This window comes from Telopea speciosissima, chromosome 11 (assembly GCF_018873765.1).
Source record: "Telopea speciosissima isolate NSW1024214 ecotype Mountain lineage chromosome 11, Tspe_v1, whole genome shotgun sequence".
Taxonomy (NCBI): domain Eukaryota; kingdom Viridiplantae; phylum Streptophyta; class Magnoliopsida; order Proteales; family Proteaceae; genus Telopea; species Telopea speciosissima.
Genome location: NC_057926.1, coordinates 50,292,080 through 50,297,518, shown reverse-complemented (window position 1 = coordinate 50,297,518; position 5,439 = coordinate 50,292,080). Strand labels below are relative to the sequence as shown.

Sequence of the window (5,439 nt, the reverse complement as noted above, 5' to 3'; positions counted from 1 at the left end):
TTATATGGAGTGTGGAGTGGCAGTTCAAGGTTGTTACAGTGATTAGGACAGTACATTCAACATTCTGGATTCATTGGCAAACTTGTGGCAGTGTAGACAATAGTGAATGGATATTGTCTCAGCGTCCCTAGTAGTTCATAAAACAGTGACAATGTTACAGAGGTTTAACAATGTACAAAGAGGTCCCACAGTGATTGAGAATCATCCAAAGGCAATTATGTCATAAAATGTTTTCCATGTGTTTCATACGTGTATTAGTGTATGATATCGTACGATTGAAAAAAAAAAGTAATACCTTTTTTTGGGTAGTAATCCATGTAACAAAAGGAATGCAATATTTCTACAAATCACAAGACAAATAAGAACCATCAAATTTTTAAGGTGTTTTTTTTTTTTTTTTGATAATTTAAACCGAGAGTGCACAATATTATTTAGAACATGTTTATATTACAGTGGACTCATAAATTTGACATATGACTAATCTAGACCATGTTTTCTCTATCCAACAATATAGTTGGAAAACCAGGTTTTCTGACTCGATTTGTCTTTTAGAAAAACCTTGTGACTCGGCCTTGTCAAACCCGATCAAGACGAGTCATGTTTTTTAATTTTCTTAATGCAATAAATATGTATAAATTAGTAAAAATACAGAAGAAAAAAAAATAAAGGAATCAAATGTCAATGCATTGTGGTTTATACCATTGAACAAGAAAAAGCAATCAAGGAGTTGAGGGTTTCTTACAGTTTTAGAATAGGTATTCATTATGTTACTCAACTCAGTTTCTAAGTGAACCGGCTTTATGGCTTTTTAAAAAAGGACTAAACTCACCGACTTTGTCATGACTTTGAGTAAAAATACCGAATCTTATTTGACTCTATGCAACGATTTATGACCTACTCTTGTCATTTTTAATCCTAACCTACTAGTCTACGGGCAACTTGCCCTAGTCAAAACCTGGTTTTCCAACTACGTCCACCAGTTGGAATAGATTGATAAATCATTTATCCCATAACCCATATGGTCATCTCTATTCACAAATGAGCTCTAAGAATAAAATAGAGCATGCAACTTCGAAGAGGTATGCAATCTTTTATCTTGTTGGGATGAATGAAGGATTTCTTTCTATTTTCTTCTTCTTTCTTCTGAAACCTGAATTTTTATTTTTCTGATTCAAGTGGAGAGTATTGTATGAAATTTGAGAGAGACTAAATGGAGAGTCTCCTTCATAGACTAAACCATTGTGTTTTCCACTATATTCTGCAACTCATCCGACGCCAGAAATTTAATGGGAAAGTGACCCTCATCAATGCTTAGCGTCTAGCGAAAGAACTCCACCGTCTCAGTAGGGCTGTTGGCAAAGAATATGGTGGATTTGTCTTTATTAATAAAGAGCCCTGATAACAAAGAGAACCGATGGAACAGTTGATCCAAAAGGACAAGATTAACCTTCGATGCGTGGCATTTTCTCTTAGGGAGGTTTCAACCGATAGACGTTCAGTTCTATTTCTATAAATTTGTTTAGGGATGGCACTATAACTGTATATGGACGTGGACTTGTTTATTTCATCCTTATTAATTCTTAGTTGTCATTTTGAGAAGCTTATATGTGATCTTAAGCAAATTGAAGAAATAAAACCATGAAATTCAATTCATCATGGTTTTGTATTATAAGTTGCTTTCAAAAGTAAGGAAGACCTTAGATTTCATAATAGTGAAATGATCCACAACACTACTAATGAAACCATCTCGTTAGAAACAATTAAATTTCTCCATTTTCTGTCAGGATTAGAACCGTTTAGGAACTAGTACCATCTTTCAACAATTTACCGTTCCACAGAATCTGAATTAGGCATCAGAGAGTCCCCCCCCCGCAGAGTGCGCTCTATTTCTCTTCTGTGCCCTTCGCCTTTTGCAGGTCATCCATGTCACCCACTCAGATTCTGACCACAACAAATTAGCGCCGTCTATCAGAACAGAAAGAGTTAAATAGCAGTCAACATTAAGGGCCTGCTTGATAGCCTTTTTGCTGTTTATGTGTTGAGAAACAGCGAAAACAGTTTTTTCCGTTTCTGTGAGAAACAGCTTTTGTAGCGTTTGGTAAACTTGTTCTGGAAACATTTCCAGAATACTATTGGAACAGTAACGGTGTTTGATAAAATCTGTTTCCGGAAACATGTTCTTATACTGTTACCAATAATTGCCCTACTATTTTCCTAAATCAAATCCATAGATAAAAATTGTGCTTTGTATAACAAAATAGGTGAGCTAGAAATCGGAGTTCTCCACAGTCTATCATTAAATTTTGTAGCAATCAGCCACTCAAGCATAACAAGTTGCCAATTTGAATAAGTTAGGGTTGTTATTAATTAAAAACAGAGCCCCAGAGAGAAGACAAGAGAACTTATGCCATCTACATAGGCTTTTGTATAGAAGAGAAAAATGCTAAATAAAAAACACAGGACAAGATTCCAATTCAATAGCCATAGATAAAAAATGTACCAAATATCATAATACTCCCTCCAGAATACACAAAGCTAATTACCGTGAATTATAGAAAGGTTCCCCTCCCCCTTCTTTAAAAACCATCATTTTGCATGACTTTTATTTCTCAGTTTTGAAGTTTAGATTTACTGCCGACAACTTCTCGGCAAATAAGGCTGTTCAAATGACATTCTTTATAGCCGATGGTTCTTGGCTCTTCACTCCTTTCCTGTAGAAGACGATGATTTTGCTCTTGAGAGCTTGTTGGTTTTTCACTAAGGCAAGTGAAATGAAGGAACTCTTGCTTTTTTCACCAAAAATTATCGGGCACAGTTTTGTCCAATTTGTGCCAAAAAATGTAAAAACATGTTGGACGTGTTCGGTCAAACCTGTTCCATGACCCATAAATTTTAATTTATTTTTCTAAAAACACTAAAAACAAAATAGGTTTATCAAGCGGTTTTTAGGGTGTTTTTTTCGCTTCTCAGAACAGAAAAACACAAAAATAGTTTCTGAGAAGGTTATCAAGTGGGCTCTGACATTCATCATGAACAGGCTACATGCGTTGCAGGAAGTTCCCAGGAGAATCAGAATGTACCTAAGTGCAACCATGGGAGTCAACAATCTGAACAGGCTTTGGAAAATCAAGTTGAGATTCTTCCAATAGCCCCTCACAACGCCAATTGCGGTGGTAGAAGCTGAAGTTGTTGAACTCAACAGACCTATCGCTGACGTAACCAGGCCAAACCTGGTCCTGATCAACCTAATCAACAGGCCCCAGTGACTTAGGCATAATTCAAAGCTCTATAACAACAACTTTGCGACCTAACGTAGGCTTTTGATCAGCAAAATTCAAGGGCGATTAATCTAGCACATTCACATGAGGCTCCACCCCAAGTAGTCCAGAATATCCAAAACAGCAAGCATAGCAATTCGGGATCCATCGATTTGGGCCGCAACCCTAGGAATCACAGGAGCCACAAGCGGTCTAAACTCGAGGGTCACCAGAATGAAACAATCTCAAAGCGGCAGTCAGAAGAACCTCATAGGTTTCCTTTCATGAATATCCAACGGAAAGAATTCTTTTGTAGTTATGAATTTATGTTGTATATATGTTAAAAATGCTAACAAAATAGAACTCTTGGAGTGCCCCAAAGGAGTAAATTATTAAAAGCATTTGCTAGTTTTTCCTCTTGACACTTTCTAGATTTTTATTTAATGGGAAATTATCAACGCCACCCCTTGCCGTTTGCCTATATTTTAAAAGCACATCCATTAATTACCATAATATCAAATCTGGTTCAAAAACTAACGGGGTTAGCATTTTAACCGTTAATTAGTGATGTTAGTAGGTTAGTTTTTAATAAAAGACAAAATTGCCCTTGTTATGACATGAATTGTGGATGTTTTTGTAATTTCACCTCTTCCCCCCCTCTCATTCCCACTCTCTTCTCCGTCGCCTGCTACCATGGCATCCCTCTCCCCTCCAACACTCCTTCCCCCTCTCCCCTCCCTCGCCATCACCGGCTCCGGCTCCGGCTCCTACTCCATTCCTCACCAGCGGTTGTCAGTTTTTGTAACAAGTATAGAACCCAATCTACTCTGTTTCGTTTACTCTTATTGGGGTCTTTCTCCATGGGTTTCCCAGTAGGTTACATAGAGCTCTTCCTTCCAAAGCTCTTTGTTCACACACTTTCCTTTCTGGGTTTCATCAGAAAAATCATATGCTGGCTATTTCGATTCATAGGTCTGGGTGATTTTCTTGAGCCCGACATTGCCGGGTCTTCTTCAAAGTGAGGAGTTTATGAGCATGCACTGTCTTGAATCCTCTCAGGTTGGCTGGTTATAGTGGATGAGAAAGGTACTCCTACTGAAACCTTCAAAATGTATCTATCTAATCAACCCTTTCACCAGGGCCCAACTGCCCCTTCCACCCACCTCCACACTTCTTGATGATGTGGATGAGGAGGAGGAGGAGGAGGACCACCAATATTGTTTGAGAGTTAATTATTCCAATAATATACTCAACTCCTTAAATCGCTCAGGTGTGAGAAAGGTTGTGTTATCGTCAAGTCCTTCTTCTTTAGCTTCTCAATCCCAATCCTCCAACGTTGTGGCCATAGCCATAATTGATAGAATAATAGCCTTCTCTAGACTTGGACACAAGGCTTGGACTCCTTTCGCCTCAGATTCTTTCATGGATATATTATTCTACAGGGACCATCTCTATGCCCTAAGATGTCGGTGGAACAACAATGAGAAGGTCCTGTATCTGCCGTTCTGATCCTAGAAATCCTACCGGTAGTTAAGTTCGATGACTTGATCTCTAGCGGCGACGGCAAAACGCCGCACAGCTGCGCTGTTTGTTTGTATGAGTTCGAGGGTGAAGAAGAGATCTAGTTAATGAACTGCCCGACATATCTTTCACAGGTGTTGCTTGGATCGTTGGAAGGATCATGATCAGAAAACTTGCCCACTTTGTAGAACCTCTTTCATACCTGACGAGTTGCAGGACGCGTTCAACGAACGGCTCTGGGCTGCTTCCGGTATTCCAGATTATTACGGCGAGTACTCTTCGGTTTCGGGTTTGTAGCTTTTGATTTTGAAGAGAAAAAGCTAAAATAGAGGGCTTGGGAAGTACTTAAATGTACATATAAGGTGGGCGGAAACTCCTCCGGGAGAAGGAGAAGGAGTGTTGGAGGGGAGAGGGATGCCATGGTAGCCGGAGACGGAGAAGAAAAGAAGAGCGGGAGTGAGAAGGGGGAAGAGGTGAAATTACAAAAACATCCGCAGTTCATGTCATAACAAGGACAATTTTGTCTTTTAATAAAAACTAATCTGTTAATATCACTAATTAACTGTTAAACTGCTAACCCTGTTAGTTTTTGGATCAGATTTGATATTATGATAGTTAGTGGGTGTGCTTTAAAATATAGGCAAATGTCAGGGGTGACACT

The 5,439-nt window shown here is 38.8% G+C and overlaps 1 pseudogene; it reads left to right on the top strand.

The window, feature by feature from the left end:
• Positions 1-4,081: 4,081 nt before the first annotated feature.
• On the top strand, positions 4,082-5,159 carry LOC122645286 (annotated as a pseudogene).
• Positions 5,160-5,439: the final 280 nt, after the last annotated feature.